Source organism: Dermacentor silvarum, chromosome 5 (assembly GCF_013339745.2).
Source record: "Dermacentor silvarum isolate Dsil-2018 chromosome 5, BIME_Dsil_1.4, whole genome shotgun sequence".
NCBI lineage: Eukaryota > Metazoa > Arthropoda > Arachnida > Ixodida > Ixodidae > Dermacentor > Dermacentor silvarum.
In genome coordinates, this window is record NC_051158.1 from 26,290,828 (window position 1) to 26,304,464 (window position 13,637).

At 46.7% G+C, this 13,637-nt stretch overlaps 1 non-coding gene across 1 annotated transcript; it reads left to right on the forward strand.

Moving 5' to 3' along the window:
* The first annotated feature begins 265 nt into the window (after positions 1-265).
* On the forward strand, positions 266-338 carry Trnat-cgu (transfer RNA threonine (anticodon CGU)). Its single transcript has one exon. It is a non-coding gene; the product is annotated as a tRNA-Thr (tRNA).
* The last annotated feature ends 13,299 nt before the right edge of the window (positions 339-13,637 follow it).

The window sequence follows — 13,637 nt, forward strand, 5'->3', positions numbered from 1 at the left end:
TATTTCTTGATACAACTATAACTGCTGAACCCCCAATTATTGAGTATCGGTGAGATAAAAACTGGCTGTGGTTGGGAGGCCGTGTTCGGTGAAGTTTTCGTTGTGGGTGTATATATATTCGCCGAAAGGTGGGATACGAACCCACGTCTACGCATTATGCGTGCGATGCTCTTAGACCGTGAGTGGTCGCGCTAGCTAACACTCCCTAGGTTAGTTCTACTATATAAAAAACATAAGTACCCGACAAAGTGGACAGGAAAACGACGCCGCAGTAGCTCAGTTGGTAAGAGCATCGCACGCGTAATGCGAAGACGTGGGTTCGTATCCCACGTGCGGCCAGCAAGTTGTTCTTTTCATCTACTTTCATTTCCATTTATTTATCATTTCTTTATTTCAATTAAGAACTACAATTTCACCTATGCTGTCCTTGGTGTGAGTGTTCGTTGGCCGCTTACAATATAAGTAATGAAATCGGACCCCTCTGTATCTTTTCTTCTGGTTTATATATATATACATGTCTATAGATATATTACATGTCTATATATATATATATATATATATATATATATATATATATGTGTGTGTGTGTGTGTGTGTGTGTGTGGTGTGTGTGATGTGTGTGTGTGTGTGTGTGTGTGTGTGTGTGTGTGTGTGTGTGTGTGGTGTGTGTGTGTGTGTGTGTGTGTGTGTGTGTGTGTGTGTGTGTGTGTGTGTGTGTGTGTGTGTGTGTGTGTGTGTGTGTGTGTGTGTGTGTGTGTGTGTGTGTGTGTGTGTGTGTGTGTGTGTGTGTGTGTGTGTGTGTGTGTGTGTGTGTGTGTGTGTGTGTGTGTGTGTGTGTGTGTGTGGTGTGTGTGTGTGTGTGTGTGTGTGTGTGTGTGTGTGTGTGTGTGTGTGTGTGTGTGTGTGTGTGTGTGTGTGTGTGTGTGTGTGTGTGTGTGTGTGTGTGTGTGTGTGTGTGTGTGTGTGTGTGTGTGTGTGTGTGTGTGTGTGTGGTGTGTGTGTGTGTGTGTGTGTGTGTGTGTGTGTGTGTGTGTGTGTGTGTGTGTGTGTGTGTGTGTGTGTGTGTGTGTGTGTGTGTGTGTGTGTGTGTGTGTGTGTGTGTGTGTGTGTGTGTGTGTGTGTGTGTGTGTGTGTGTGTGTGTGTGTGTGTGTGTGTGTGTGTGTGTGTGTGTGTGTGTGTGTGTGTGTGTGTGTGTGTGTGTGTGTGTGTGTGTGTGTGTGTGTGTGTGTGTGTGTGTGTGTGTGTGTGAAAGAATATTCGCACCGTTACTGACAATTCACCTCTGTTCCGGCAAGCAGAATGTACATACAGTTGAACCGTCCACGGCCCCCCAGAAAAGGGCTTCATGCACCATTTGGTCTTCACAATCCACGACAGTTTGAGAAACACGTAACTAGAACAGTGAGTTACAAACTAGCCCAACCAGCACTTAGCCAACGTACTCGTACTATTACATGCGTGCGAGGGAGTGATCCGCAAAATGATCGGTCCCCAGGCTCAAAAGTAAACAGACGCGAGGAACAGAAGAAAAGCAGATAGACGAACCACGCTACAAACAACGTACTGAGCTAATGCAAGGACGCGTGGCGTTTATTTGTTCTTCGATCAGGACTTTTCAGCTCACGTGTTGCGTATAAAGCGCACATGAAGCTTTTTTCCAGGAATTGCCTGTCTTAGAAAGTTGGACAGAAAGGAAGCTCCGGCGGAGGCCTTGTGTCACGATCCATCTCTCCAGTCTCCATCTCGTTTATAACATCTCGGGGCGGCCTTCTTCGTTTCTTCCAAGAAACTCCCGTTCCGTCTAAACGAGTGCTTCACCACAGAGCTGGCGCGTGAGCAAAAGCTTCTTGCTTAATCCCTCTTAATCCAGCACTTCTTGCTTTGTTCTTCGATATGCGCGCTTAGGAGCAGACGACTAGATTTCACTTTCTTCTTGTTCCTTTTTTTTTACCAGTGGAAGGCCTCTCCGGGAGGGCAGTGACTCTTGCTTGCACCCTATTGAACCTTCCCGAACATCACGCTTCAAGAAAAGCAAGACTGTCTCTCTCTCTCTCTCTCTCTCTTTGTGAAGAGGTCTGTATAAGTTGAGGGAGGGGGAAGGGAAAGGGCGGTGGCGCTGCCAGGGAGGGAAGGAGAGAGTCAGGGTAGGTTTAGTGAGAAGCATAGCGCTGCTCGCCAGGTTGGTGGGACTGCCGAGTCTGTCCATATGGCGCGGTCCGCGCGTCCGCGCCATGATTGATGACGACAAGCTTCTATGTAGACGAGGCGCTTTTCTGTTCTGAGCATCTTGTTTGGTGTTTTTTTTTTTTTTCCTTCCTGTCTTACTTTCTTTCTTTCTTTTTTTCTTTCTTTGATCGCGATACCACCGGCTGTCTGCCTTCGCTAGCCGTGAGGCATCGACTTGCCGCAGTTGCGTGCAGTGCTCCAAGCGCGGTCAAGCACCCGCGAACAAACAGGCAGAGAGAAACACAAATGCGTTTTGGAGCAACCGTTTAAGCAGTAAAGTATGCAGTGAAACTGCATATGGACCAAATAAAACTTTAAAGGCAAGACGTTTCGGCTTCGGCTTCCGCAGGGAAGCCTTATGTTCACGACTGCGAGCAAGATTGTGAACGGGGCTTCCCGACGGAAGCCGAAACGTCTTGCCTTTAAAGTTTTATTTGGTCGGTGCACGTCTTTCATTTGCCACGTTCTATCACCACCACACGGGCTTCCGTCGAAATCTCGATTACATAAAACTATATATATTTATGTAAGGGAACCGAGGGTCCCGGTTTTCGTGACAACCAATAAAGCCACCAGACAATGACGAGAAGTCCAGTGACCGCGAACCCTTATTGTCATTGTCTAATTGGCATCGGTATACTGCACTGCGGGGATGGGGTTCGATCCCACCACCGGGAACGTAATCATTATTATTTTTTTTGAAGTGCGAGCCTTTCGGCAGGACAGCAGCACAGCACCCAGCAAAATCCCACAGCACCCAGCAGGACCCATCAACCACGGTCAGAAAAGTCCAAGAGGGAGGGTTCGCCAATAAAAAAAAAAAAAACGCCTACACTAAACAATAAATTTAAAAATAAAATAAAAAAGAATAACAAGAAAGAAAACGCTCTTTTGCTGCCAACGCAACCTATTGACAAAGAAAACGGTGCGTTCCCTGCGCCTCGCCTAAGCGCTGGTCCTCCAAAATCGGAGCTTTCCTACGGACCAGATCTCGCCCTAATTCTCCCGCATTAATGGAAAAAGCTTTCTCGCCTCCGCCGCCTCTCTCTCAAAAAAAGAAAAAAAGAAAGAAAGAAAGAACGCGTAACAGTAGCTGCCCCACGTGCGACGAGCCCGGCCGATCGGCGACGGTATATAATAGCGTTCTCGGAACGGAGCGACGGCCGCGCCACCTGGACGCAGAGTTCGCGGAGCAAGAGTGATGCGCGCCGCCGTCCCCCCCCCCCCCCCCCCCCCCCGCCTCTCCCACCCCCCTCCTCGCGTGTTGCGCAAGAATTAACTGTAACGGCCTCGCGGTCTTGACCCCGAGCAGGGATCGAGAACGGCGACGCCCCATTGATGCTGCTCTACATAGATGGCCGCTCGGGGAAAAGAACATCCCGGATGATATGCGGACTGTGGGAGTTGAAGGGTCACCAACGGAAAATATATCGAACTTGAAGGGGTACGCAAAATAGTTCGACATATCGGTAATTCGATATGTAAGATAACAAATAAATACGAATAATTTTGAGGTGATTTCACGGTTGTTTGATATACACAATAATTCGTTATATGGGTTCCATATATCCGGGTTCAACTGTATTCCGAACGTTTTAAGCTTCACTTTATATTGATACGAATAGTGTAAAAGCAGACAAAACACAGAAAGAGGCGACGAGGTGAAGAGCTGCTTCAAGTGGCGTTTATTACAAAAACATGAATATATAAACCTCGCGCGCGTGATCACAACCACAGATACCAGTGCAGGTAATCAAAACTGCCACACGTCCGCGAGAAAACCATATTAAGAGACAGGAAAATCTTTATTTAAACTGCTGATGGCAAAAGCACAGAGCATAAAGTGAATCAAGGCGTTCCACAAGGTAGTGTACTCGGTCCATTTCTATTTAACTGCGTTATGGCTGAGTTACCCCATATCATGTCTGCTACCTTGGATTATTGACTATATGGAGACGACTTGCAAGTGCATATGGGCATCTGACTGGAGTACTCAAGCCGTTCAGCAAAATGTTACAAGCTGGCCTAACAATGATTAATGCTTTTTTGATAAGTAGAGGTATGATTATTTCACTTCTCAGGATCTAATTAGAGCTCGTACTCACTCACTTGAGAAAACTGCTCTACTTTCTTTTACAAGGAAATGCCTCAAGAGATTCCAGCTCGTGCTAGACTCTTAGCTTTTTCAACGTGCGCGACAACACAAACGGCTATCATGGGCTCCCCAAGTAAAAGCATTAGAGGAGAAAGTCAACTCCCCAATCAACATTCTTCATCGATTTGTTGGGGTGAGATGGGGTAGTTCAACCTCTTCTTTATTACGCATTCACTCGGCGATCATTAGACAAAGAATAGCATACTCTGCTCCTGTGCTACATGGAATATCTAGAGGAAACAATTGAAAGATTAATGGCCAGAAGCCTTCGCATGTGTAGTGGCGTTCCTCGTGCATCTGCCAGTACTGAGTCCCGCCGACCAACTTTTCATGCTCTAAAACTTACGGAAACTTGTCGTCACTTTCTTTTGTCGTTTGGCAACACAACACGCTAATCATCCACTATGCCAAGACCTTCAAGGTAGAACCGCTGCACGCATACATGATGAAATACGGCGGTGCAAAAACTTACTACCTGCTTACGAATACTGGCCTGCATGCGCAACTCATCCCCCATGGCGACTTGCAATTGCAGAAATAGTCGCTTCAATTCCTAAGGTATGTCGTAAATGTGATATGCCCGTAGTTGCGATAAATCGATGAACTTTATCACATCTTTACACTAAGTGCGTAGATCGCATTCACGTAAATACCGATGGATCATGCTGGAAACAAAGCTCTACATCAGCGTTTTATATACCTGCATACCAAGAGAAAAGAGCTTATAAGCTTTGCCAATTTTCCATGTCCACAGTGGCAGAATTTTACGCAAAACTTTCTGCTTTACGTTACATATGTCAGCAGTCACGACCTCTTGACTGGGTAGTTCTGAGCGACTCGCAAGCTTCATTGCTGAGCTTAAATGAAATCAGCTTAAGAAAAACAAACAGCACATTGACATACGAAATACAGAAGACGTACGCCATAGCGAAAGATCTACAACACGACATAACTTTCCAGTGGATTCCAAGTCACTGTGAAATCACAGGAAATGTAACAGCTGATCACATGGAACTTGCAGCGCATCAAAGATCATGGATTATCACTAGTTTCTCTAGCAACGAGTGATGCGCGATGTATATTGAACAAACTCTGCGGTAGATTGTCCAAGGAAACTTGGTTCATGAATGATGCGCAGAACTCTCAATTGTATAATATTGACCCTGGAATGGAATTCAATATTCCGTTTAAAATTAGCCGATCTGTTGAAACAACAGTTCATAGGCTTCAGCTAGGCACTGCCTATACTAAGCTTCCTGTATAGGATGAGAAAAACTAACAGTGCTACAAGCTCATGTGAAGAGGCTGAATAAGACATAGAACACCTTCATCTGCACTGTAAAAAACATGACGCTCCCCGGAAGAAGCTTTCGGAAGAACTTCATGGCTTGGATAGACGCCCACAATCCTTAGGAAAAATTTTGGGTCCATGGCCGACAGAAAAACTTCAAAACATCGCTGCGCGCGCCTTAGTACAATTTTTGGAGGAATCAAAGATATCACAGAAATACTAAGTCAGATAACAGTTATTGCTGGCATTGTTATTACTAACATACTATTGATTGCATGTTTATTGTGTCTTCGTGTTGATGTAGCATTTGTGTCTGCGTATACAAGGCTGTTGTATTTAGAGCGCGGCATTCACGAGGTACCTAATTCGCAAGTGCCCAACATCTTCTGTGTGAACATATTCGGTTTTGTGAACATTTATGCTTTGTGAACTCATGTGTTGCGTGTGCACACTTCGGCTTTTGAGTATTTATGTTATGTGAACTCTTTATTGCGCGAACATTTATTTATATTGCAGCTAATAATTACTACATGAATGTTCGTCCGTGTGTTTATTAGTACAGTTTTGTGATTGTTGAAAACTTTCCGACGACAACTATCATGTAAGAGAAGAGGAGTAGCCGGCGCCACATTTACGCAGCAACCCTCTTCTTAAATACATTTAATTAAAAAAAAAAACACCAACAGAAGCCTAAGGCGGCTCCCCACGGGCAAATGAATCAAATTAAGCAGATTCTTTATCCGTCAACGCTATGGAAGGTTTGCTGATGCAGTCGCCTTTTGCAATAGCCGCGGCTTCAATCATAATTCTTGTGTTCTCATGCGGGTGTCTAGCTAGTATAGCTGTCTGTTTCAAAAAGTGAAGAGCATGCGTGTTAGACCAATGTACTACAAGAAAACCCTATCTCCCTTTTTTTGCATTTTCTGGTTATGCTTCTGCAATCTCACGTTTAAGCATCTGCCCGTCAGTCCCACGTAACGCTGCCCACAGGAAACAGCTATGCTATACACAACGCCTTCTGAGCACGTGTTGACAAATTTCTCGTCGCCTCTCTCTGTGTTTTGTGCCTGCTTTTGCGCTGTTCGTATCAATATGGAATACCAATTAGCCCGGTCTCACACTTCGCTTCACTTTATTTTCGTTTCTTTCTCTAACTATCCTCGCTCAGCTGAGCGCGAACCACTTTCGAAAGCCGATTGAGCCATCTATACCGCCGTTCCTGCAGACGCGGTTCGGAATCGCACCATTTTGACCTGTACAAGTTTTTCTTCGCGGTATGAACGCCCTCTCTTACCTCCAGGTGGCAGTTGAGTTCGGCACGCTGATTTCGTCATAGCCTGTTTTGAAATCTGCGCACTGTGTGCGCAGTTTGTGCGCGTTATGAGATGTAGATGGCGCTCACGACGAAATCACGTGCTATAGGACAAGCACTGATATGCGCGATTTGAACTGCGTCATGATAAGAAAAATGTTTATTATGTTCGATGAAATCTTACAAGATAACATAATACCATACAGACAAGAGTCCCATATTGAAACACTGAAACGGGCGGGACACTTTGTTATTTAGTAAAACGGCGAAAAATACAAGCAACAAAGAACACAAAAACGTAAAAGGAATACATTGACGCACAACTTTAAGATCAATCTAGACAATGTAACTCTACAAAGTAAGAACGAAAAAATAAACATTGAAAATAAATACCTAAGCAACTCGGTAATGAGTATAAACAAATGTACACGTAAGTATACGCAGAAATAAAATATACAAACTGAAAAAAAAATTCTATAAGACGATGACAAATGAATTAGGACGCCCAATCTCCTAGAAGTGAGAAAATGAAAAAAAAAAGTGTTCATTCGAACTGGGGCACCCATTAAATGCCTAGCCCAAATGTTCAATGCGGAGAAGCCGACCAGGGAATCAATGAAAGAGTGCCATTTGCCCTGTTTCATCCAATACGTGTTCCCTCTTCTTCTAATGCCTATAGTTTCGAAATCGGGAGACGCGTCGACGACTGCTTCTCAGCTGAATCGCATAGCCCATTTTTCCGAGAATGTTCGAGATCTTGGCAAAAGCAGTATCGTTAAGAGAAAGCCCTACCTTGGAGCCAACTTGGGTTTTACGTGTATTAAAATACACGTAAATCGCAGATATGCTTTCATGACACAACCGCTGCACCGACTTGAATAATGTTTATTTCCATTTCAGTGAGAAAGTGAAATTATATCTACCGTACGAAGCAGTAGGTTGACTTGGATACTCAGACTTTTGTTTATAAAAACTGCCAGAAATGGGTAAGTTTCAAAAAATAAAACGGAAGCCCGTAGAATACAAATCTGTAAGTGAATTTAGATACGAGATCCCGAAGTAAACCTGCCTGTTAATCCCAGACGTTTTCTTTTTAATTTTGTTTTATTCTCCTCACGCCTATAGTTTCGAAATCGCTAGATTGCTTCTCGGGTGAGTCGCGTAGCTGATTTTCCCGAAATCATTAGGAAACTTGGCAAAGGCAGCGTCGTTAAAACACCGACGACGGCCTTACGCAGCAAACATGCAAGAGCACAAGAGCCTTTTAATCTCCGAGAGAGCAAAAAGAGCATACGGGAGTGTAGAATTGGCGAACGATAGATAGAAAGAAAAAGAAAGAAAGAGAAGCAACTAAACGCAGCGTCAAGGCGACGCCAAAGTCTGGAGAGAAGAGTAATTTGGCGCCAGAGCACAGGTTGCACAGCATCTCTCAAAGTACAAGTCAGATGACTGCCAGTTGGCGGTAAGCCTCATTGTTTCGGATCTTCGTTGCAATGTCACCTTTTCTTCCTTTCTTTTTCTTTTTTTTTTTACGTTACCATCCTTTTTTTAATTCCCGTACGTTTTAGCGAGAATTCCATTGCTACTTTGTTGTACAGAGCAATGCAAAATGTGCAGACGACACCCTAGTCAGGCTGTCAAGGAAAGGAAGTTCCGTGCACCACACTCATTTTCATAACTCATATTGACGTTAAATAAGTTGGCAAGTGATGACACTGGCCCCTTGAGGCGAGAATGACGAAGTTCGTGGTTGAGCGCGCGCTCTCCGCGGATCAGCCATTGCTAAAGGCAGACCTTTTTGGTCAATCTGTCGCTGGTGCACTGTGTTAGCTTGTACTAGCTGGGTGACATTTCTGGTGGAGGTGTTGGGCACGGTAGGTGTAAGATCTCCGGAGCGTACCCCAGACCTAAGCCATGTGAGTATTTTGGCCCAACTTACCCCTGTGCACGTACGTACCAGCCGACGGCTCCAGGGATTCCAGCCACAGCACGGTCTGCTACCTGAACGAAGTAGAATGACGAACCAACCACCTCCTGCCGCTACTGCAGCTCGCACCCGGACGCCGAATCCGTTCCACGGAAGTGCTTCAGAGGACGCCAACGACTGGCATGACCATTTTGACGGGGTTACCAACCTCAACTACTGGACCCAAGAGCGTGAGCTACGCTACGTGTACTTCGCTCTCGAAGATTCCGCCAGAACATTGTTTGAGAACCACGAGGCGACACTGACGTCATGGGAAGAATTTCGTTGGCAGTTCCTCAATGCCTTCGCCAGGGCGGACAGGAAGGACAGGGCGGAGTTAGCAATGGAGGCGAGAATTCAAGGCCCGAATGAGCGAGTGACGGCGTACGTAGAAGACATGAATCGGCTCTTCAGACGTGCGGACCCTTCTATGACCGAAGCAAAGAAGGTGCGCCACCTAATGCGCGGTGTCAAAGAGGAAATCTTTGCTGGCCTCATTCGAAATCCGCCGATGACACTTGCAGAGTTCCATGACGAAGCCACTACCATGGAAAAGGCCCTTCAACAGCGGGGCAGGCAATATACAACCTCGACGCCGTGATTTCAAGGGAGCTCTCTGCCGTTACCCTCGGCAACGACATCGGCGCCTTGCGAGAACTCATCAGTGCTGTCATCAAGGAGGAACTGCACGGATCGATGACGCTTTGGACCGTCTGCGTCATGCTGAGTTCTTTACTTCGTTAGACATAAAGTCAGGGCACTAGCAAATCGAAGTGGACGAGAGTGACCGCGAAAAAACCGCCTTCGTGACACCGACGGGCTATACGAATTAAAAGTCCTGACTTTCGGTCTCTGTTCCGCTCCTGCTACGTTTCAACGAATGATGGACACTGTACTCGTTGGACTAAAGTTGCAGGCGTGCCTAGTGTACCTAGGCGACGTTGTTGTGTTTTCCAGCATGTTCGATGAACATCTCGCCCGGCTACGAAGCGTCCTTACCACAATACGCAAAGCAAACCTCACCATCAAGCCTGAAAAATGTTACTTTGGCTTCCAGGAACTCAAGTTTCTAGGCCACGTGGTCAACTCCCAAGTTATACGACCAGACCCAGATAAGCTCGATGCCGTTGCCAAGTTTCCTCGTCCTAAAGACAAGAAGGCTGTTAAGTGGTTCCTGGGCATCTGCGCTTACTATACCGTCGTTTCGTTGAAGGGTTCTCAAGGATTGCTGAACCTCTCACGAGGCTGACGCGACAAGATGTGCCCTTTGCGTGGACGGAAGACCAAGAGCAGGCCTTCAAGGAAATTTCGCAAACGCTTCAATCCGCCCCAGTGCTGGCGCGTTTTGATGACACTGCGGCAACTAAAATTTACACAGATGCAAGCAACGTAGGACTCGGAGCCATTCTGGTTCAATGGCAAGACGGCGCAGGACGTGTAATTATACTTACGCGAGCCGTAGTCTCACAAAAGCAGGCGGCTAATTATTCAACCACCGAAAAAGAATATTTAGCAGTCGTGTGGGCCATCAGCAAGTTTTCGACCCTACTTATACGGCCGGATGTTTGGAGCGGTCAGTGATCACCACTCGCTCTGCTGGCTTGCCAATCTACGAGACCCGTCAGCTCGCCTCGCTCGTTGGAGCCTCCGCCTCCAGGAATATGACATAACTGTTGTCTACAGATCCGGCCATAAGCATAGCGACGCTGATTGCTTGTCACGTTCTCCTATTCCCTTGGCGTCCTCCGACTTGGAGCTAGATTTGCCGTTTCTTGGTGTCGTCGACGTGGTGCCCGTGGCTGACTACCAACGTGCAGACTCTGAACTGCTTCCAGTCATCCGATATCTCGAGGGAGCTGACGTTGTTGTCCCACGCCCACTTTCACGTGGATTGACATCGTACTGCCTGCGGAACGATGTCCTGTACAAGAACAATTTCGAGAACAGCCAAGAAACATTCCTTCTCGTCGTTCCGACGGCACTGCGCGAGGAAGATTTACAGGCGTGTCACGACGATCCCTGTGCCGACCACTTGGGCTTCGCGAGGACATTAGCGCGCATACGGCAGAAATACAATTGGCCACACCTATTTTCGGCGGTTCAGCGCCATGTGCGAACGTGCCGTGACTGTCGGAGGCGTAAAGTCCCACCCTTGAAGCCTGCCGGCCTCCTTCAGCCTTTGGATCCGCCTCCGGCGCCGTTCCAGCAAGTGGGAATGGGTCCTTCTTGGTCCGTTCCCCACGTCATCTTTGCAAAACAAGTGGATAATCGTGGCAACTGACTATTTAAACTCGCGATGCGGAGACGAAAGCTGTGCCGCGGGGAACTGCTGCGGAAGTTCGTAGCATTCGCAGAGTTCGGAGCTGGCGAACCGCTGTTGGAAGGAAGTATTTGACGCCGATTTGGACTACTGGATATGTACCACTCGGTCTGGGCTCGTGCGGGCTAGTGAGATGTGTACACACTGCCACGTACTCGGCGACCCGAGTTGGTTCGATGGTTTGTTTCGAACTGTGTACCCTCAGCCCAGCAATCCGGAAGCCCTGTCCAATCAACGACCAGCTACCCAGTGACGTAGTTAGGCGGGAAAATGGTTAGGATACAAACATATAGATAGATAGTTGGCCCCCGCAAAATGAGTGTGTTACCCTTAGAATGAAGCACCCATCAAAACACTGCATGATGCATCTGACTTACTGACGACTGACTGAGTGAGTGAGTCAGTCAGTCCCAGAAATTGACCGAAGCTCATTGATTGATAGATGATTCATTGATGGGGTTTGACGTCCCAAAGAAACACAAGAGACGTAAAGGGCAGCGTACATGCTATAACGGCGCCAGATAGGATACCAAGGGGGACAGTATTGCACGCAACTCACTCAAGTTATCTTTCTAATGTAAGGCAGGGCTTTCTCAACGACAAGGTGATGGTCACGACAGGCAAAGACGTTTCAATTTTTATTTATTTTGTTTATTACGCGAACTCACCGGTACCGCCCCCAGCTCGTTGTCTTTCGAACAATGCCCTCACTTCCCGCTCTCTCTCATTTTTCTTCCTCTCCCCCTTTCTTAACGAGCACGCCATTGTTATATCCAGGCACTTCCGTAGTCGTATGCCGTGCCAGGCAGCGGGGAAGAGTTTTGTCTCTGTTTTGCACATCCCATTTCACGCTCGCGCGCGCGTCCCTAATTGCGTGCACTGTGCGTTTGACGGGAACTGAGAACGAACTTCTTTCGTTTCTTGATAGCCATTGTTTTTTGCGGGTGGTATATGAATGAATCTTGTGCTCGTCGGACCGTATATAGACGAGACGGTGTCGTAACTTGGGAACAACGTCTGGGCATGTCGTCTTACAACCAGCCCATCTGTTTTGTATATACCTTTTGTAGAAGCCATCGCTTTGTACATCCGTGCGCGCGTGTGAGTGAAGGTAGGAGTTCTACTCGGACGTCTATTGTTCTGCAACAGAGGACGAATTAGTTTTTTTTGTTTGTTTTTTCGTTCAGTTAGGCTAGCACGTTCGACCTCGTCGTTAGATCTACAAAAAAAAAAAAAAAAAAAAAAAAAAGCGCACGGTTGGAAGGAATGGGTGACAAGGGGAAGGGGGGGGGGGGGGGGCTGTTAGGGAAGCTTAGTTCCAAGAACAAGCGTTCCTTTGCTTGCTGAGCTCAGCTTACGAGCCGCAGTTGACGAAAGACGCAGCACTGACAAAGAAGTTCAAGCCGAGAGGCGTCGCTTAAAAGTAGTTTTTTTTTTTTTTTTTTAAGCGAACCGTTCTTTGCCTCCGCCCTCTCCCCAACCCTCGCAACTTCTTAATGGAATAGGGCCTTCTTCTGTTTCACGGCTGGTTCAATTTGATTTGCTTTTATTCGGAGAATGGGGTATGTGCCACTGGAGTGTCCCCATCCTCAGCCAGTTCTCCAGAATGAGAAATGTACGTGCCATACTGTTACACAGGGAACACGTAGAATCCTTGAATTTTTCAAGCATATATATGTCGCCCTTCTCTCTGCCATACAGCCCATCTCACATTATTCCCTTCGACAAGCATCACACATCGCCTCCGTCCCCGAAACATCGCCGTGCAGGCGTCTCAGACTGCGCTTATATACGCCTGACTTGGTGTTTGCATTTGGACATATATATAGCTTGTGAACGTTGTTTCACGTAGATTAAAAAAAAAAGAAAACTGGGAGAGAATAAAGTTGAGGCCTTCGTAGTGTCTGCCACCATGTTTGTATACGTGATGAAGGGAGTGTAGGTATACGAGTTTCACATGAACGTCTGGTGTTCTACGAAATAGGACGGAGGAAGCAGTGCATAGGATAGGTCTGCACGTTGCACTGGAAGAAACGCTAAAAAATGAATTATGGAGTTTTACATGCCAAAACTACGCTCTGATTATGAGGCACGCCATAGGGGGGGGGGGGGGGGGGGAGCACTCCGGAATAATTTGGGCCACTTGGGGTTCTTTATCGTGCATATAAATCTAAGTAAATGGGTGTTTTCGCATTTCGCCCCCATCGAAATGCGGCTGCCGTTGCCGAGGTTTGATCCCGCGACTTCGTGAGGATTAAAACTAAGCACAAGTATACGCATTGCCGTTATTTGTACGGGTATTTGATTAACCGCTTCACTAAAACTACCCTTCCCATTTATTCCAGAATGTGCGTTGGGCCTGAATA